The 21,772-nt window shown below is 44.4% G+C and overlaps 1 long non-coding RNA gene across 13 annotated transcripts in view; it reads left to right on the top strand.

The window, feature by feature from the left end:
* The window catches only part of LOC307186525, a 2,785,769-nt gene that overhangs the window by 157,537 nt on the left and 2,606,460 nt on the right, over positions 1 to 21,772 (top strand). For 4 of the 13 annotated variants that reach the window (XR_013828351.1, XR_013828352.1, XR_013828362.1 and 1 more), the window contains exon 2: positions 12,316 to 12,405. This is a non-coding gene — a long non-coding RNA (uncharacterized lncRNA). Of the gene's footprint in view, positions 1 to 1,630; positions 3,010 to 3,537; positions 6,454 to 12,315; positions 12,406 to 21,772 lie in introns of those variants that run through there. The other 9 variants (XR_013828370.1, XR_013828371.1, XR_013828372.1 and 6 more) reach the window with 6 other exon arrangements.

Genomic DNA, 21,772 nt, shown 5'->3' with positions numbered 1-21,772 from the left:
CAGGTTTGTGAATTGCAGTGACCCTGAGCTCCATTTTTTAAGTTGCTCTTTTGTGAGCTGGCCTCAAACCCACAGGATTGCTTCAGTCCCTATTTTGGCTCCGGCGAGGCGGGCTGAGCCCTTTTTCAATTCTTATTCTTAATGGGAAATTAGATTGATATGTGCCCGTCCAACCCCCTACAACTATTCTCTCATTGGTTCCCCCTCTTCCCGTTCATCCTCCTCACAATTTGCAAAACGTGTGAAACAGAAGTTGAAATGTGCTGATTCTCCAAGTGGGGAGATTCTAAGTAACGTGGCTGGAATGGTGAACAGGAGCACCAGGAGAGGACAAATGAGGTGCATTTTAGACACATCTCCCGATCACATGGTGTACAGTCCTCTGGGTTTTCCATGCATGTTTTAGCTGTAGGAAGATCCCTTGAACCTGCAGATTTGGGACCCATTGAATGGGTACCAGGTAGTATTACTTTAAAGGGTGTGCATTTCCTCACCCAACCTCACATTTCTCTTAGCGCAAACAGTTTCCAGCCTTATGTCTCATCCTGCTGTGGGTCTAGATGTGTTCAATCCATGTTGCATCACCGTCCCTGAGGAAAAGTTGTAAGAGGATTTCTCTGTCTCTCTGTCGTTTATTTTTTTCAATTTATTACTATATTGGTTACAGCTGATTTTCAAAGCTCTGTTTCTTGCTGCTGTACATCCACTTGATTCACGTACAGAGAGTTATCAATAAATTCTTTTTCAGATTCTTACCAGTTGTATATATTCTTTTCCGGTGACTTGAGTGTGCTGAGTGCAGTTCTTTTAGCTACCGTGTAGGCCTTGTTGATTATCAGTTTGGTATTTGGAATGGTATCTTTGCTAATTTCAACCTCCTGGATGATGCCTCACCCCTCCCCACCTTTCCCGTTTAGCAGCCTTATGCGTGTTTTCTACATATTTGACTATGTTTTTGTTTTGTAATTTATTTCATGTGTAGCCATTTTGGATTCCACCTTTAAGTGATATCTTATGATATGTGTCTTTTTCTTTTTGAATTCTGTCACTTAGAATGATCATACGTAACTCCTCCGGAGTTGTTACAACTGGCCATATTTCATTGATTTCCAGGCTGAATAATATTCCACTCTACCTAAGTACCACATCTCTATCCATTTTTTCCCTCCAGAGACATTTAAGTTATATCCTAGTCGAGGATCTTTTAAACAGAGAGGGGGTAAACATTGGGGTGCCTGTGTCCTCTCGATTTTTGTTTTTCCCAAGATATACGCCCATGAGTGCAAGTACCCTATGCTCTGTAGCTCATTTTTTAGATGCTTTAGTAAACACAATACACTTCTCCAGAATGGCCGTTGGCAATATACATTTCCACTATAAGTCTCACAGGGCTCCCTCTTCTCGTTGCCCTGTCCTGCATTTCTGTTGTTTATGCTTTATGAGGATGGCTCTTCTGACTGATGCGAAGTGATATCTTTTGTAGTATTGACTTCCAGTGCCCACCTGTTTGGTTGGCTAAAAAAGTGTATGCCCTTTTCTTGAATATATACAGAAAAAAACGCATACACCCTTTTTGGCCAACTGCAATGTTGGCAATGTTCAGCTCCTTTTCTTGTGCTTAATGGCGAGTCCTTTCTACCTCCTCAAATCCCTTTCCTGCCATTCTCCCTTGCTTACAAGTCCTTTTCTCTGACTTTCCTCAAGACATTTTTCAGTGATGGATATTTTCAACTCTGCAGTTTCGTGAATTTTACTGCCCCTGAGTTCCATTGTTCAACTTGTGTTTATGGGAACTGGCCACAAAGCAGCAGGATTTCCTCAAGCCCTATACTGTTTCCATGGGCAACCCTAGCCTTTGGTCAATTCGTCTTCCTGATTGGAAATTAGAGTGACATGTGCCTGTCTGAACACCTAGGACTTGTCTCTCATTGTTCCTCATCCTTCCGCTTCATCCTCTGGACAAATTCCAAACTGTACGCAACAGGATGTTGACAGTGCTGACATCTCCAAGTGGGGAGACTGTTAGTAAAGACGCTGGAGGGGTGAACCCGAGCACCAGGAGATGAGGAGATGAGATGCCTTTTCCAAACTCTTCCCGATCAGACGGTATACCATCCTCTGGGTGTGACAGACATGTTTTAGCAGTAGGAAGAGTCCCATTCATGTAAGGAGAACACCAGGGCTTTTTCAAAATCAGTGTCTCCCCGAAACCCAAACTGGGGAAGTTTTTAAGCTACGGCTACACATATGTTCATTAAGGGCCTTGGGAAGTAGGCAGAGTCCAAACTTTAGATGATTGAAGTCTTCAGGGTCAGAAGCACTCACCACCAGCTTCCCTTAGGTTACACTTTAACTGTCATTGATAGATGATGTCAATAAAAATATCTATTCTTTTTCAGATTATTTCCCCTTATAGGTTATTGCAAAATGTTGAGTGTAGTTCCCTGTGCTATACAGTAGTTCCTTGTTGATGATCTATTTTATACATAGCAGTGTGTATGTGTTAATCCCAAACTGTTAATTTATCCCTCCTCCCACCTTTCCCCTTTGGTAATAATAAATTATAAGATTTTATACTTCTCAGAAATGGGGGAGCTGAAAGAGAGGTATCATTTTCAATGGAAAAGCATTTAAAACAAGATTGAAGGTTTAACCAAGATTATTAGATGTACATCCTTGGAAAGAAATCACTTCGTTTCTCTAATATTGACCTGACAAATAAGACAAACCTTTTCACTGAACTTGCTTATAATAAAGTGATGGAAATATCAAATGGAAGTGTTAGAAACATCTTATTTTACCCGAGCCTTATACACTGTTCTATGTTAACTACAGTTTGGCTCACACATCTGTTCATTGAGGTTACAATAGTCTCAATTTCTGTTACTGATCCTCCAGAGTGGACCCCAACAAGTGTCCCCCTGCCCAGTGTCATTGGGGCCAACAGATCGAGACTGAGTTTGGTTCACAAGCAAAGGAAACTTTATATTTTGATCAGAGAATGGAGAGGTGAGAGCATGCACTACCCCGTGGGCTGTGGGCTGGGCTGCTGTGTAGAGATCCTGTCAGAGTCAGTGGGAGGGAGGGGGCGGAGCTCTCGAGGGCGGGGTTGGCTGCAGCTCAGGCTCTATATCGCGGAGTCTGCACTGGGCCCCAGGAGCTGAGGTGTCGACCCAGCCATTCTGCACTAGGAAATCTGGTCTGAAGTGCCGGGTGTGGAACCTCTGCATGCGGGACCCTAGGAGCACATGAAATTAGACAAAGCACAAAGGATAAAAAAGGTTAGACTTGACTTTATTGCCCAGATTCTATTTTTATCTCCCAGGGATTTTTAATGGGCTTTGCTGGGGACAAACCCCTCCTCTGCCTTTTGTCCCGTTCCTCATTCTTGGAGTGCTGAGGGTGCAGACCCTTCTTCTGTAACTGCTGAGTGCTGAGTTGGGAGCCCTCATACCCTGGGGCGAGGGTCAGAGCTTCTCCCCAGCAGCCTCCAGGTGACGTTGATTGTCCCCAGGACCCCTGCCTCCCTGCTCGTCCACCTGAGCACCAGCATTGGAAGTGTTATAGATTCTAATGACCTTTAAGGGTCCAGGAAAGAGATGTGCAGAGACGCTGTGGGGGCCGGTTTCACCCCGCCCCACATTTGTTTGGCCACCTTAGGCTGACCGTTTCTGCCAGCCTAGATGCTCTGACCAGTAGTCTGCGCTTTCTTCAATTAGGCCCCTGAATTAATGTACAAACAGCACCAGGTGTCAGAGCCCTGCCCGCTCCACTCCCAGACAGTCCAGGGTCAGTGGTGATCAAGGACCATGATGGCCACTGAGTCAACAACCTTTTGAAGTAAACAGGAGTCCAGCCGGTCTTATTGGCCACCATCATCACGATGTCTGTAGGCTTTTCTATGGTGACAGTGTGATATACGGTTCCCCTGCCAAGATTATTAGCTCCCCTCTGGGTGCAGTAAGTCCTGCAAGCAGTAGTCTACTCTTTTGGGACACACTCTTGTTGTTTTATGAGAGAAACTCCAGGTCAAGTGATGTTCACACGAGTCGTCATGGTGCCCTGTTGCCCCCGGTTATCTCTCTGGATGTTGGAGTTGGAGGGCCTCCTCACTCGAGGTCGGTGTGCCCACGGAGCGAACCCTGCAACTTCAGGGCATGGTTGGTGGTTAGGATCACCACGTGGGGTCCTTTTCCCTTAGGAGGGAGGTGGCCTTTTGGGCTGCTGATTTCCAGGTTTTTAGATACCGCCAGTATCTTGGCCAGATGTGGCAGTGGGCCAAGCCCCTTGGTGACCGTAGTTTATCCTACCTGGATCGCATTCTTGCATTGTTCCATTTCAAGTGGTCCCAGTTTTTGCACTAATTCTCCAATGGCGATTCACCTTTCACCGGGAATGTAAAGGTCAAAGGGTTTAGCTAAATTAGGGAGTTCCAGGGCAAGGGTCTGAATTGACTGCTCTTTCCATTCTTGAAAGGTCACTTCTGGATTCTATTCAAAAGGATCATCATCTTTTCCTTTCAGTGTTTCATATAGAGACCCAGCTAGTAGACTGTAGTTAGGGATCCAGAAGCAGCAAACCCTGGCCTCCCCAGGAACCCCTAAGCTGTCTTCTAGTTTTAGAAAGGGGTAAGGCTGAAAATGGTTTCTTCCCTTTCCTGGGATGGGCTTCTCCGACCTTCTGTGAGAATGAAGCCCAGGCAGGTCACCGCAGTCTGTGATATTTGAGCTTTTTCTTGGACAACTTCTATCCTTTATTGGCTTGGTAGTTCAGAGGCCTCCTTAGTAGGGCTGGCGATCAGAATGTCGTCTGCGTACTGAAGGAGGATTTCCTTTTCCAGAGGTAGAACTTTTAGGTCTTTAGCTAAGCTTTCCCCAAAGATGGTGTGGGAATTTTTGCACCCTTGGGGCCAGACGGCCTGGAAGTATTGTTTTAGTTGTATGTTGAGTCCTGCCACTCACAAGCCAAAATTTCTTGTGACTCTGGGACTAATGGAATGCAAAAGAAGGCATCATTGAAGACTAATACAGAATACCATGTCCTGGTGGTTGGTAGAATGACCAGCAGGGTGTAGGAATTAGGAGCAACTGGAGGTATATCCTCGGTGGCTTCACTGACTGTCCTGACATCCTTTACCAGGTCCCCAGCAGCCCATGGGGCTCTCGTGGTCAGACCAATCCCAGAATATGGAGCTCACCTGGGCAGGTACCCCACCCCCACCCCAGCCCACGGGGCTCTCGTGGTCAGGCCCCTCCCAGGATACAGAGCTACCCTTGCAGGTACCGTGGCAGGGCTGGGCACACAGGAACCGTGCACATAGCCCTCATTGCAGAGCACCCCCAGCTCACCTGTCGCTCAGAGCTGACACAGAGCACCTCAGAGCAGGACTTGAACTAACAAACAGCAGCTGCGACAGGTCTGTGACCCTGGGCTTCACTCCGTGAGGCCTCCCTCCACCTGGTCTTCCAGAGACTTCCACTGCACCCGGGGCACCAGGCCTCTTTCTCCAACCACCACCCACCCCTCCTCTCCCTGACTCCTGGGTTCCTCTCATTAGGAGAGGGTTTTCTTGAAGTTGTCTCCCACTCATGGGCCAGATAAAATGATTAGAAAACAAGCCAAAGCTGCAGCCCCTTGTCTATCCTGACTCTCAGGAGCCCACACCTGTTCCTTGGACCTGGCCGGTTCAGCAAGTTCCATTTTCTGCAACTGTGAGCCCCTGAGGGGTGATGATTGGCTGACCTGGGCAGCCTTACCGTGCCGGCCAGCCCTCCCCAGGTGTGCCTGGGTTGAGATCAATATAAATACCACTCCAGGCAGCAAGAGCCCCTGCAGCCGTGCCTGACACCATTTTCTCTGCCCTGTCAGCAGTCTCGGGGCTGGGCTGGTGGGAGGGAGTGAGAGGCCACGGCTTTGTGGGTGGCCCAGTGTGAGTGGGGCTCTGCTGGACTTTCTGCAGCAGTTGCCAGGCTGCCACCTGCTAAAGAAGAGGATGTGTCACCCATACCTGCTGCTGGAATTTCTCCCTGGGCAGAGGTGAGGAAGGAAAAAAGCAGTGGGGGCAGGGACAGGACGGGTATCTCAGGCAGGGAAATGGAAATCTTCCAGAAGAGCACCCAGGGCCAGGACCATCCTGGCTGGCCTGCAGGCACCAAGTCGGCCGGCATGCTGTCACTCGTGTGGCTCTATGGCCCTTCCTCTAGGCTTTCAAGTCCTTGTATATATTCAGGTGTTTTACCTGGGATGGGTGGGAATAGTTCAGCAGCAACTGGCCTGGGGCTCAGCTCACGTTTACTCACAGATGCCTCGGCACGGTGCCCCAGCTTTGCAATGAGGACGCTTGTTGCGTGGGGGCTGCTGGCTGAATGGGAGACGATTCCCCACCACTGACCAACTTCAGAATTGTTTACAACTGGAGCAAGTGCCCTGATACGGTTTTCCTCTGTGTAACTGGTGGGTTCTGTGTTTTTTTTCTCTTTTTCGTTTTTGGTTCAAGGTAGATTTTATTCCTCTTTTTTGTATTTACAGATATAAGCATGGAAATAATTTATTCATATGAATACATGTATGTGAAGGGAATAATTGTTTTTTCTGTTTTATTTTTTAAATTTTATTTCTTTTTAATTTTGAATTTTATTTTATATTTTTATACAGCAGGTTCTTATTGGTTATCTATTTTATACATATAAATGTATACATGCCAATCCCAGTCTCTCAACTCCTCCCACAACCACCCCCCCAACAGCTTTCCCCCCTTGTTGTCCATACATTTGTTGTCTACATCTGTTGCTCTATTTATGCCTTGCAAAATGGTTAATCTGTACAGTTTTTCTAGGTTCCACATATATGCATGAATATACAAGATTTGTTTTTCTCTTTCTGACTTACTTCACTCTGTATGACAGTCTCTAGATCCATCGACGTCTCTACAAATGACCCAATTTCATTCCTTTTCGTGGCTCAGTAATATTCCATTTTATATATGTACCACAGCTTTATGCATTCGTCTGTCTGTGGGCATTTAGATTGCTTCCATTACCTCGATATTGTAAATAGTGATGCAATGAACATTGTGGTGAATGTCTCTTTTTGATTTATGGTTTTGTCTGGGTATATGTCCAGTACTGGGATTGCTGTATCATATGGTAATTCTATTGTTAGTTTCTTAAGAAACTCCATATTGTTCTCCATAGTGACTGTATCAATTTATATTCCCAACAATAGTGGAAGAGTGTTCCTTTTCTCCACACCCTTTCCAGCATTTTTGTTTGTAGATTTTCTGATGATGCCCATTCTATCAGGTGTGAGGTGATACCTCATTGTTGAGTCCATTTTGTTGAGCAAGGGGTAGGTCTTGTCTATTACATATTTGGCTTATGGAACGGTATCTGTGCTAATTTCAAACTCTGGTTTTATGCAGCACCCCAACTCACCTTCCCACTTAAGCAAACATAAGTTGGTTTTCTAAACTTGAGACCCTGTTCTGTTCTGTAACTCAGTTCATGTGTAGCCAAGTTCACATTCCGTGTATTAGTGATATCTTATGATGTTTCTTTTTCTGTGTGACTTATTTCAGTTAGAATCATCAAACCTGAATCCACTCATTATGCTGCTACGGGCCTGATGACATAGATTTCATTGTTGAGTGATATTGCATTGTACGTAAGTACCACAAGTTCTTCATCCATTTTTCACTTTCAGCGATATTGAACTTGTACCGTGAACGAGGTTCTTGTAAACAGAGCCGTCCCAAAATTTGGGGTGGCTGTGTCTTTTTGATTTTAATTTCCCTAAGCTATAGGACCATAAGTGGAAGTGCCCTAGGCTCTGTTGCTTTGTTTTTTAGATGTTTCAGGAAACACCATACACTTCTCCCGAGTGTCTGTTGGCAATTTACATCCCGCCCATCAGCATAACAAGGCTCCCAGTTCTCCATGGCCTGTCCTGCCTTTCTGGATTTTACACGTTTTTCAGGTGGCCCTTTTGACCTGGTGGAAGTGAGACTTCATTGTAGTGCAGATTTCCTTTGCAAGCTTGCTTGTTTGGCCAAAAATGGCGTATGCGTTTTTTCCTGAATATATTCAGGAAAAAACGCATACGCCCTTTTTGGCCAAGTGCATCATTGTGGACGTTCTGCCTCTTTTCCTATGCTTTCAATGCAATTCCAGTCTACCTCCTGAAATCGGTTTCCTGCAATTCTGCCCCGCTTTCAAGTCCTCTTGGCAGCCTTACTTCAGTATATTTTTGGACGATAGCTGTCATTTATAACTCTGCAGGTTTGTGAATTACAGTGCCCCTGAGCTCCTTTCTTCAACTCGCTTTCTTGTGACCTGGCCGCAACACCGCAGGATTGCTTCAGGCCCTAATCTGGTTCTGGCACGGCACGCTGAGCCTTTGGTTAATTCCTCTTCCTGCTGGGAAATGAGAGTTAAATTTGCCCGTCCAGACACCTCCAGGTAGTCTCTCATTGGTTCTCCCTATTCCTGTTCATCTTCCGCAGAAATTGCAAAGTGGGCCAAACAGGAGCTTAAAGGCACTAACTCTCCAAGTCGGGAGAGTGTTAGTAAAGCGTCTGGAATGTTGCACCCGAGTACCAGGGGACGAGAACCGAGACATATTTGAACACGTCTCCCAATCACACGGTTGATCATACTCTGGGTTCCACATGCATGTTTCAGCTGTAGGAAAAATCCCTTAAACCTGGAGAGTTGAGACCCATGGAATGGGTACCATGCCATATGACTTCAAAGGGTCTTCATTTGCTCACCAAACCTCTCCAATCCTATCACTGCTGCGTTTATGCCCCTGTACACACGCTTGATTCTCTTTTGGAGACATAGCAATCCATAGGTTTTAAGATACTTACTAGTCACGTACATTCTTAGGCATTTAATATGGGGTGTTGAGTCCATTTCGTTGAGCAAGGAGTAGCTCTTGTCTATTCCATATTTGGCTTAAGGAACTTTATCTGTGCTCATTTCAATCTCTGGTTTTATGCAGCACCCCAACTCACCTTTACCCTTAAGCAAGCATAAGTTGGTTTTCTAAATTTGAGACCCTGTTCTGTTTTGGAATTCAGTTCCTGTATAGCCAAGTTTACATTCTGTGTATTAGTGATATATTATGATGTTTCATTTTCTGTGTGACTTATTTCAGTTAGAATCTTCATACCTGAATCCACTCATTGTGCTGCTAAGGGCCTGATGACATAGATTTCATTGCTGAGTGATACTGCATTGTACGTAAGTACCACAAGTTCTTTATCCATTTTTCACTTTCTGTGATATTGAACTTGTACGGTAAACGAGGTTCTTGTAAACAGAGCCGTTCCAAACTTTGGGGTGGCTGTATCTTTTTGATTTTAATTTCCCTAAGCTATAGGACCATAAGTGGAAGTGCCCTAGGCTCTGTTGCTTTGTTTTTTAGATGTTTCAGGAAACACCATACACTTCTCCCAAGTGTCTGTTGGCAATTTACATCCCGCCCATCAGCATAACAAGGCTCCCAGTTCTCCATGGCCTGTCCTGCCTTTCTGGATTTTACACTTTTTTCAGATGGCCCTTTTGACCGGGGGGAAGTGAGACTTCATTGTAGAGCAGATTTCCTTTGCAAGCTTGCTTGGTTGGCCAAAAAGGGCGTATGCGTTTTTTCCTGAATATATTCAGGAAAAAACGCATATGCCCTTTTTGGCCAAGTGCATCATTGTGGACGTTCTGCCTCTTTTCCTATGCTTTCAATGCAATTCCAGTCTACCTCCTGAAATCGGTTTCCTGCAATTCTGCCCCGCTTTCAAGTCCTCTTGGCAGCCTTACTTCAGTATATTTTTGGACGATAGCTGTCATTTATAACTCTGCAGGTTTGTGAATTACAGTGCCCCTGAGCTCCTTTCTTCAACTCGCTTTCTTGTGACCTGGCCGTAAAACCGCAGGATGGCTTCAGGCCCTAATCTGGATCCAGCACGGCACGCTGAGCCTTTGGTTATTTCCTCTTCCTGGTGGGAAATGAGAGTTAAATTTGCCCGTCCAGACACCTCCAGCTAGTCTCTCATTGGTTCTCCCTATTCCTGTTCATCTTCCGCAGAATTTGCAAACTGGGCCAAACAGGAGGTTAAAGGCACTGACTCTCCAAGTCGGGAGAGTGTTAGTAAAGCGTCTGGAATGTTGCACCCGAGTACCAGCATACGAAAACGGAGACATATTTGAACACGTCTCCCGATCACATGGTTGATCATACCCTAGGTTTCACATGCATGTTTTAGCTGAAGGAAGAATACCTTAAACCTGGAGAGTTGAGACCCGTGCAATGGGTACCATGCAATATGATTTCAAAGGGTCTTCGTTTACTCACCAAACCTCTCCAATCCTATCACTGCTGCATTTATGCCCCTGTACACACGCTTGATTCTCCTTTGGAGACATAGCAATCCATTGGTTTTAAGATACTTACTAGTCAGGTACATTCTTAGGCGTTTAATATGGGGTGTTGAGTCCAATTTGTTGAGCAAGGAGTAGCTCTTGTCTATCCCATATTTGGCTTAAGGAACTTTATCTGTGCTCATTTCAATCTCTGGTTTTATGCAGCACCCCAACTCACCTTTACCCTTAAGCAAGCATAAGTTGGTTTTCTAAATTTGAGACCCTGTTCTGTTCTGTAATTCAGTTCCTGTGTAGCCAAGTTTACATTCCGTGTATTATTGATATCTTATGATGTTTCTTTTTCTGTGTGACTTATTTCAGTTAGAATCATCATACCTGAATCCTCTCATTGTGCTGCTAAGGGCCTGATGACATAGATTTCATTGCTGAGTGATATTGCTTTGTAAGTAAATATCAAAACTTCTTTATCCATTTTTCACTTTCTGCGATGTTGAACTTGTACTGTAAACGAGGTTCTTGTAAACAGAGGCGTCCCAAACTTTGGGGTGGCTGTGTCTTTTTGATTTTAATTTCCCTAAGCTATAGGACCATAAGTGGAAGTGCTCTAGGCTCTGTTGCTTTGTTTTTTAGATGTTTCAGGAAACACCATACACTTCTCCCAAGTGTCTGTTGGCAATTTACATCCCACCCATCAGCATAACAAGGCTCCCAGTTCTCCATGGCCTGTCCTGCCTTTCTGGATTTTACACTTTTTTCAGATGGCCCTTTTGACCGGGGGAAGTGAGACTTCATTGTAGTGCAGATTTCCTTTGCAAGCTTGCTTGGTTGTCCAAAAAGGGCGTATGCGTTTTTTCCTGAATATATTCAGGAAAAAACGCATACGCCCTTTTTGGCCAAGTGCATCATTGTGGACATTCTGCCTCTTTTCCTATGCTTTCAATGCAATTCCAGTCTACCTCCTGAAATCGGTTTCCTGCAATTCTGCCCCGCTATCAAGTCCTCTTGGCAGCCTTACTTCAGTCTATTTTTGGACGATAGCTGTCATTTATAACTCTGCAGGTTTGTGAAATACAGTGCCCCTGAGCTCCTTTCTTCAACTCGCTTTCTTGTGAGCTGGCCACAACACCGCAGGATGGCTTCAGGCCCTAATCTGGTTCCGGCACGGCACGCTGAGCCTTTGGTTAATTCCTCTTCCTGGTGGGAAATGAGAGTTAAATTTGCCCGTCCAGACACCTCCAGCTAGTCTCTCATTGGTTCTCGCTATTCCTGTTCATCTTCCGCAGAAATTGCAAACTGGGCCAAACAGGAGGTTAAAGGCGCTGACTCTCCAAGTGGGGAGAGTGTTAGTAAAGCGTCTGGAATGTTGCACCCGAGTACCAGGGTACGAAAACTGAGACATATTTGAACACGTCTCCCGATCACATGGTTGATCATACTCTAGCTTCCACATGCATGTTTTAGCTGAAGGAAGAATACCATAAATCTGGGTAGTTGAAACCCGTGGAATGGGTATCATGCAATATGATTTCAAAGGGTCTTCATTTGCTCACCGAAACTCTCCAATCCTATCACTGCTGCGTTAATGCCCCTGTACACATGTTTGATTCTCTTTCAGAGACATAGCAATCCATAGGTTTTAAGATACTTACTAGTCAGGTACATTCTTAGGCGTTTAATATGCGGTGTTGAGTCCATTTCGTTGAGCAAGGAGTAGTTCTTGTCTCTTCTATATTTGGCTTAAGGAACTTTATCTGTGCTCATTTCGATCTCTGGTTTTATGCAGCACCCCAACTCCCCTTTCCCCTTAAGCAAGCATAAGTTGCTTTTCTAAATTTGAGACCCTATTCTGTTCTGTAATTCAGTTCCTGTGTAGCCAGGTTTACATTCAGTGTATTACTGATATCTTATGATGTTTCTTTTTCTGTGTGACTTATTTCAGTTAGAATCATCGTACCTGAATCCACTCATTATGCTGCTACGGGCCTGATGACATAGATTTCATTGCTGAGTGATACTGCATTGTACTTAAGTACCACAAGTTCTTTATCCACTTTTCACTTTCTGTGATATTGAACTTGTATGGTAAACGAGGTTCTTGTAAACAGAGGCGTCCCAAACTTTGGGGTGGCTGTGTCTTTTTGATTTTAATTTCCCTAAGCTATAGGACCATAAGTGGAAGTGCCCTAGGCTCTGTTGCTTTGTTTTTTAGATGTTTCAGGAAACAGCATACACTTCTCCCGAGTGTCTGTTGGCAATTTACATCCCGCCCATCAGCATAACAAGGCTCCCAGTTCTCCATGGCCTGTCCTGCCTTTCTGGATTTTACACTTTTTTCAGATGGCCCTTTTGACCGGGGGGAAGTGAGACTTCATTGTAGAGCAGATTTCCTTTGCAAGCTTGCTTGGTTGGCCAAAAATTGCATATGCGTTTTTTCCTGAATATATTCAGGAAAAAACGCATATGCCCTTTTTGGCCAAGTGCATCATTGTGGACGTTCTGCCTCTTTTCCTATGCTTTCAATGCAATTCCAGTCTACCTCCTGAAATCAGTTTCCTGCAATTCTGCCCCGCTTTCAAGTCCTCTTGTCAGCCTTACTTCAGTATATTTTTGGACGATAGCTGTCATTTATAACTCTGCAGGTTTGTGAATTACAGTGCCCCTGAGCTCCTTTCTTCAACTCGCTTTTTGTTGAGCTGGCCGCAACACCACAGGATGGCTTCAGGCCCTAATCTGGTTCCGGCACGGCATGCTGAGCCTTTGGTTATTTCCTCTTCCTGTTGGGAAATGAGAGTTAAATTTGCCCGTCCAGACACCTCCAGCTAGTCTCTCATTGGTTCTCGCTATTCCTGTTCATCTTCCGCAGAAATTGCAAACTGGGCCAAACAGGAGGTTAAAGGGACTGACTCTCCAAGTCGGGAGAGTGTTAGTAAAGCGTATGGAATGTTGCACCCGAGTACCAGGGTACGAAAACTGAGACATATTTGAACACGTCTCCCGATCACATGGTTGATCATACTCTAGGTTCCACATGCATGTTTTAGCTGAAGGAAGAACACCTTAAACCTGGGTAGTTGAAACCCGTGGAATGGGTACCATGCAATATGACTTCAAAGGGTCTTCATTTGCTCACCGAACCTCTCCAATCCTATCACTGCTGCGTTTATGCCTCTGTACACATGCTTGATTCTCTTTCGGAGACAGAGCAATCCATAGGTTTTAAGATACTTACTAGTCAGGTACATTCTTAGGCGTTTAATATGCAGTGTTGAGTCCATTTCGTTGAGCAAGGAGTAGCTCTTGTCTATTCCATATTTGGCTTAAGGAACTTTATCTGTGCTCATTTCGATCACTGGTTTTATGCAGCACCCCAACTCACCTTTACCCTTAAGCAAGCATAAGTTGGTTGTCTAAATTTGAAACACTGTTCTGTTTTGGAATTCAGTTCCTGTGTAGCCAAGTTTACAGTCCGTGTATTACTGATATCTTATGATGTTTCTTTTTCTGTGTGACTTATTTCAGTTAGAATCATCATACCTGAATCCACTCATTGTGCTGCTAAGGGCCTGATGACATAGATTTCATTGCTGAGTGATATTGTTTTGTAAGTAAATACCACAACTTCTTTATCCATTTTTCACTTTCTGCGATGTTGAACTTGTACTGTAAACGAGGTTCTTGTAAACAGAGGCGTCCCAAACTTTGGGGTGGCTGTGTCTTTTTGATTTTAATTTCCCTAAGCTATAGGACCATAAGTGGAAGTGCCCTACGCTCTGTTGCTTTGTTTTTTAGATGTTTCAGGAAACACCATACACTTCTCCCGAGTGTCTGTTGGCAATTTACATCCCGTCCATCAGCATAACAAGGCTCCCAGTTCTCCATGGCCTGTCCTGCCTTTCTGGATTTTACACTTTTTTCAGATGGCCCTTTTGACCCGGGGGAAGTGAGACTTCATTGTAGTGCAGATTTCCTTTGCAAGTTTGCTTGGTTGGCCAAAAAGGGCGTATGCGTTTTTTGCTGAATATATTCAGGAAAAAACGCATACGCCCTTTTTGGCCAAGTGCATCATTGTGGACGTTCTGCCTCTTTTCCTATGCTTTCAATGCAATTCCAGTCTACCTCCTGAAATCGGTTTCCTGCAATTCTGCCCCGCTTTCAAGTCCTCTTGGCAGCCTTACTTCAGTATATTTTTGGACGATAGCTGTCATTTATAACTCTGCAGGTTTGTGAATTGCAGTGCCCCTGAGCTCCTTTCTTCAACTCGCTTTCTTGTGACCTGGCCGCAACACCGCAGGATGGCTTCAGGCCCTAATCTGTTTCGGGCACGGCATGCTGAGCCTTTGGTTATTTCCTCTTCCTGGTGGGAAATGAGAGTTAAATTTGCCCGTCCAGACACCTCCAGCTAGTCTCTCATTGGTTCTCCCTATTCCTGTTCATCTTCCGCAGAAATTGCAAACTGGGCCAAACAGGAGTTTAAAGGCGCTGACTCTCCAAGTGGGGAGAGTGTTAGTAAAGCGTCTGGAATGTTGCACCCGAGTACCAGGGGAGGAAAACTGAGACATATTTGAACACGTCTCCCGTTCACACGGTTGATCATACTCTGGGTTCCACATGCATGTTTTAGCTGAAGGAAGAATACCTTAAACCTGGAGAGTTGAGACCCATGTAATGGGTACCATGCAATATGACTTCAAAGGGTCTTCATTTGCTCACCGAACCTCTCCAATCCTATCACTGCTGCGTTTATGCCCCTGTACACACACTTGATTCTCTTTTGGAGACATAGCAATCCATAGGTTTTAAGATACTTACTAGTCAGGTACATTCTTAGGCGTTTAATATGCGGTGTTGAGTCCATTTTGTTGAGCAAGGAGTAGCTCTTGTCTATTCCATATTTGGCTTAAGGAACTTTATCTGTGCTCATTTCAATCTCTGGTTTTATGCAGCACCCCAACTCACCTTTCCCCTTAAGCAAGCATAAGTTGGTTTTCTAAATTTGAGACCCTGTTCTGTTTTGGAATTCAGTTCCTGTGTAGCCAAGTTTACATTCCGTGTATTAGTGATATCTTATGATGTTTCTTTTTCTGTGTGACTTATTTCAGTTAGAATCATCGTACCTGAATCCACTCATTATGCTGCTACGGGCCTGATGACATAGATTTCATTGCTGAGTGATACTGCATTGTACGTAAGTACCACAAGTTCTTTATCCATTTTTCACTTTCTGTGATATTGAACTTGTATGGTAAACGAGGTTCTTGTAAACAGAGGCATCCCAAACTTTGGGGTGGCTGTGTCTTTTTGATTTTAATTTCCCTAAGCTATAGGACCATAAGTGGAAGTGCCCTAGGCTCTGTTGCTTTGTTTTTTAGATGTTTCAGGAAACACCATACACTTCTCCCGAGTGTCTGTTGGCAATTTACATCCCGCCCATCAGCATAACAAGGCGCCCAGTTCTCCATGGCCTGTCCTGCCTTTCATGATTTTACACTTTTTTCAGATGGCCCTTTTGACCGGGGGGAAGTGAGACTTCATTGTAGTGCAGATTTCCTTTGCAAGTTTGCTTGGTTGGCCAAAAAGGGCGTATGCGTTTTTTCCTGAATATATTCAGGAAAAAACGCATACGCCCTTTTTGGCCAAGTGCATCATTGTGGACGTTCTGCCTCTTTTCCTATGCTTTCAATGCAATTCCAGTCTACCTCCTGAAATCGGTTTCCTGCAATTCTGCCCCGCTTTCAAGTCCTCTTGGCAGCCTTACTTCAGTATATTTTTGGACGATAGCTGTCATTTATAACTCTGCAGGTTTGTGAAATACAGTGCCCCTGAGCTCCTTTCTTCAACTCGCTTTCTTGTGACCTGGCCGCAACAACGCAGGATGGCTTCAGGCCTTAATATGGTTCTGGCACGGCATGCTGATCCTTTGGTTAATTCCTCTTCCTGGTGGGAAATGAGAGTTAAATTTGCCCGTCCAGAAACCTTCAGCTAGTCTCTCATTGGTTCTCGCTATTCCTGTTCATCTTCCGCAGAAATTGCAAACTGGGCCAAACAGGAGGTTAAAGGGACTGACTCTCCAAGTCGGGAGAGTGTTAGTAAAGCGTCTAGAATGTTGCACCCGAGTACCAGGGTACGAAAACTGAGACATATTTGAACACGTCTCCCGATCACACGGTTGATCATACTCTGGGTTCCACATGCATGTTTTAGCTGAAGGAAGAATACCTTAAACCTGGAGAGTTGAGAACCGTGTAATGGGTACCATGCAATATGACTTCAAAGGGTCTTCATTTGCTCACCGAACCTCTCCAATCCTATCACTGCTGCGTTTATGCCCCTGTACACACGCTTGATTCTCTTTTGGAGACATAGCAATCCATAGGTTTTAAGATACTTACTAGTCAGGTACATTCTTAGGCGTTTAATATGCGGTGTTGAGTCCATTTCGTTGAGCAAGGAGTAGCTCTTGTCTATTCCATATTTGGCTTAAGGAACTTTATCTGTGCTCATTTCAATCTCTGGTTTTATGCAGCACCCCAACTCACCTTTACCCTTAAGCAAGCATAAGTTGGTTTTCTAAATTTGAGACCCTGTTCTGTTCTGTAATTCAGTTCCTGTGTAGCCAAGTTTACATTCCGTGTATTACTCATATCTTATGATGTTTCTTTTTCTGTGTGACTTATTTCAGTTAGAATCATCGTACCTGAATCCACTCATTATGCTGCTATGGGCCTGATGACATAGATTTCATTGCTGAGTGATACTGCATTGTACGTAAGTACCACAAGTTCTTTATCCATTTTTCACTTTCTGTGATATTGAACTTGTACGGTAAACGAGGTTCTTGTAAACAGAGGCATCCCAAACTTTGGGGTGGCTGTGTCTTTTTGATTTTAATTTCCCTAAGCTATAGGACCATAAGTGGAAGTGCCCTAGGCTCTGTTGCTTTGTTTTTTAGATGTTTCAGGAAACACCATACACTTCTCCCGAGTGTCTGTTGGCAATTTACATCCCGCCCATCAGCATAACAAGGCTCCCAGTTCTCCATGGCCTGTCCTGCCTTTCATGATTTTACACTTTTTTCAGATGGCCCTTTTGACCGGGGGGAAGTGAGACTTCATTGTAGTGCAGATTTTCTTTGCAAGTTTGCTTGGTTGGCCAAAAAGGGCGTATGTGTTTTTTCCTGAATATATTCAGGAAAAAACGCATACGCCCTTTTTGGCCAAGTGCATCATTGTGGACGTTCTGCCTCTTTTCCTATGCTTTCAATGCAATTCCAGTCTACCTCCTGAAATCGGTTTCCTGCAATTCTGCCCCGCTTTCAAGTCCTCTTGGCAGCCTTACTTCAGTATATTTTTGGACGATAGCTGTCATTTATAACTCTCCAGGTTTGTGAATTACAGTGCCCCTCAGCTCCTTTCTTCAACTCGCTTTCTTTTGAGCTTGCCGCCACACCGCAGGATGGCTTCAGGCCCTAATCTGGTTCTAGCACGGCACGCTGAGCCTTTGGTTATTTCCTCTTCCTGGTGGGAAATGAGAGTTAAATTTGCCCATCCAGACACCTCCAGCTAATCTCTCATTGGTTCTCCCTATTCCTGTTCATCTTCCGCAGAAATTGCAAACTGGGCCAAAAGGAGTTTAAAGGCGCTGACTCTCCAAGTGGGGAGAGTGTTAGTAAAGCGCCTGGAATGTTGCACCCGAGTACCAGGGGAGGAAAACTGAGACATATTTGATCACGTCTCCCGTTCACATGGTTGATCATACTCTGGGATCCACATGCATGTTTTAGATGAAGGAAGAATACCTTAAACCTGGAGAGTTGAGACCCATGTAATGGGTACCATGCAATATGACTTCAAAGGGTCTTCATTTGCTCACCGAACCTCTCCAATCCTATCACTGCTGCGTTTATGCCCCTGTACACACGCTTGATTCTCTTTTGGAGAAATAGCAATCCATAGATTTTAAGATACTTACTAGTCAGGTACATTCTTAGGCGTTTAATATGGGGTGTTGAGTCCATTTCGTTGAGCAAGGAGTAGCTCTTGTCTATTCCATATTTGGCTTAAGGAACTTTATCTGTGCTCATTTCAATCTCTGGTTTTATGCAGCACCCCAACTCACCTTTCCCCTTAAGCAAGCATAAGTTGGTTTTCTAAATTTGAGACCCTGTTCTGTTTTGGAATTCAGTTCCTGTGTAGCCAAGTTTACATTCCGTGTATTAGTGATATCTTATGATGTTTCTGTTTCTGTGTGACTTATTTCAGTTAGAATCATCGTACCTGAATCCACTCATTATGCTGCTACGGGCCTGATGACATAGATTTCATTGCTGAGTGATACTGCATTGTACGTAAGTACCACAAGTTCTTTATCCATTTTTCACTTTCTGTGATATTGAACTTGTACGGTAAACGAGGTTCTTGTAAACAGAGGCGTCCCAAACTTTGGGGTGGCTGTGTCTTTTTGATTTTAATTTCCCTAATCTATAGGACCATAAGTGGAAGTGCCCTAGGCTCTGTTGCTTTGTTTTTTAGATGTTTCAGGAAACACCATACACTTCTCCCGAGTGTCTGTTGGCAATTTACATCCCGCCCATCAGCATAACAAGGCTCCCAGTTCTCCATGGCCTGTCCTGCCTTTCATGATTTTACACTTTTTTCAGATGGCCCTTTTGACCGGGGGGAAGTGAGACTTCATTGTAGTGCAGATTTTCTTTGCAAGTTTGCTTGGTTGGCCAAAAAGGGCGTATGTGTTTTTTCCTGAATATATTCAGGAAAAAACGCATACGCCCTTTTTGGCCAAGTGCATCATTGTGGACGTTCTGCCTCTTTTCCTATGCTTTCAATGCAATTCCAGTCTACCTCCTGAAATCGGTTTCCTGCAATTCTGCCCCGCTTTCAAGTCCTCTTGGCAGCCTTACTTCAGTATATTTTTGGACGATAGCTGTCATTTATAACTCTCCAGGTTTGTGAATTACAGTGCCCCTCAGCTCCTTTCTTCAACTCGCTTTCTTTTGAGCTTGCCGTCACACCGCAGGATGGCTTCAGGCCCTAATCTGGTTCTAGCACGGCACGCTGAGCCTTTGGTTATTTCCTCTTCCTGGTGGGAAATGAGAGTTAAATTTGCCCATCCAGACACCTCCAGCTAATCTCTCATTGGCTCTCCCTATTCCTGTTCATCTTCCGCAGAAATTGCAAACTGGGCCAAAAGGAGTTTAAAGGCGCTGACTCTCCAAGTAGGGAGAGTGTTAGTAAAGCGCCTGGAATGTTGCACCCGAGTACCAGGGGAGGAAAACTGAGACATATTTGATCACGTCTCCCGTTCACATGGTTGATCATACTCTGGGATCCACATGCATGTTTTAGCTGAAGGAAGAATACCTTAAACCTGGAGAGTTGAGACCCATGTAATGGGTACCATGCAATATGACTTCAAAGGGTCTTCATTTGCTCACCGAACCTCTCCAATCCTATCACTGCTGCGTTTATGCCCCTGTACACACGCTTGATTCTCTTTTGGAGAAATAGCAATCCATAGATTTTAAGATACTTACTAGTCAGGTACATTCTTAGGCGTTTAATATGGGGTGTTGAGTCCATTTCGTTGAGCAAGGAGTAGCTCTTGTCTATTCCATATTTGGCTTAAGGAACTTTATCTGTGCTGATTTCAATCTCTGGTTTTATGCAGCACCCCAACTCACCTTTCCCCTTAAGCAAGCATAAGTTGGTTTTCTAAATTTGAGACCCTGTTCTGTTTTGGAATTCAGTTCCTGTGTAGCCAAGTTTACATTCCGTGTATTAGTGATATCTTATGATGTTTCTGTTTCTGTGTGACTTATTTCAGTTAGAATCATCGTACCTGAATCCACTCATTATGCTGCTACGGGCCTGATGACATAGATTTCATTGCTGAGTGATACTGCATTGTACGTAAGTACCACAAGTTCTTTATCCATTTTTCACTTTCTGTGATATTGAACTTGTACGGTAAACGAGGTTCTTGTAAACAGAGGCGTCCCAAACTTTGGGGTGGCTGTGTCTTTTTGATTTTAATTTCCCTAATCTATAGGACCATAAGTGGAAGTGCCCTAGGCTCTGTTGCTTTGTTTTTTAGATGTTTCAGGAAACACCATACACTTCTCCCGAGTGTCTGTTGGCAATTTACATCCCGCCCATCAGCATAACAAGGCTCCCAGTTCTCCATGGCCTGTCCTGCCTTTCATGATTTTACACTTTTTTCAGATGGCCCTTTTGACCGGGGGGAAGTGAGACTTCATTGTAGTGCAGATTTTCTTTGCAAGTTTGCTTGGTTGGCCAAAAAGGGCGTATGTGTTTTTTCCTGAATATATTCAGGAAAAAACGCATACGCCCTTTTTGGCCAAGTGCATCATTGTGGACGTTCTGCCTCTTTTCCTATGCTTTCAATGCAATTCCAGTCTACCTCCTGAAATCGGTTTCCTGCAATTCTGCCCCGCTTTCAAGTCCTCTTGGCAGGCTTACTTCAGTATATTTTTGGACGATAGCTGTCATTTATAACTCTCCAGGTTTGTGAATTACAGTGCCCCTCAGCTCCTTTCTTCAACTCGCTTTCTTTTGAGCTTGCCGCCACACCGCAGGATGGCTTCAGGCCCTAATCTGGTTCTAGCACGGCACGCTGAGCCTTTGGTTATTTCCTCTTCCTGGTGGGAAATGAGAGTTAAATTTGCCCATCCAGACACCTCCAGCTAATCTCTCATTGGTTCTCCCTATTCCTGTTCATCTTCCGCAGAAATTGCAAACTGGGCCAAAAGGAGTTTAAAGGCGCTGACTCTCCAAGTGGGGAGAGTGTTAGTAAAGCGCCTGGAATGTTGCACCCGAGTACCAGGGGAGGAAAACTGAGACATATTTGAACACGTCTCCCGTTCACACGGTTGATCATACTCTGGGTTCCACATGCATGTTTTAGCTGAAGCAAGAATACCTTACCTGGAGAGTTGAGACCCGTGGAAAGGGTACCATGCAATATGACTTCAAAGGGTCTTCATTTGCTCACCGAACCTCTCCAATCCTATCACTGCTGCGTTTATGCCCCTGTACACTCACTTGATTCTCTTTTGGAGATATAGCAATCCATTGGTTTTAAGATACTTACTAGTCAGGTACATTCTTAGGCGTTTAATATGGGGTGTTGAGTCCATTTCGTTGAGCAAGGAGTAGCTCTTGTCTATTCCATATTTGGCTTAAGGAACTTTATCTGTGCTCATTTCAATCTCTGGTTTTATGCAGTACCCCAACTCACCTTTCCCCTTAAGCAAGCATAAGTTGGTTTTCTAAATTTGAGACCCTGTTCTGTTTTGGAATTCAGTTCCTGTGTAGCCAAGTTTACATTCCGTGTATTACTGATATCTTATGATGTTTCTTTTT

This window comes from Stenella coeruleoalba (genome assembly GCF_951394435.1).
Source record: "Stenella coeruleoalba genome assembly, chromosome: 1".
Taxonomy (NCBI): domain Eukaryota; kingdom Metazoa; phylum Chordata; class Mammalia; order Artiodactyla; family Delphinidae; genus Stenella; species Stenella coeruleoalba.
Note: the sequence above shows the minus strand (reverse complement) of the source record. Positions and strands in the feature narration are given on the sequence as shown.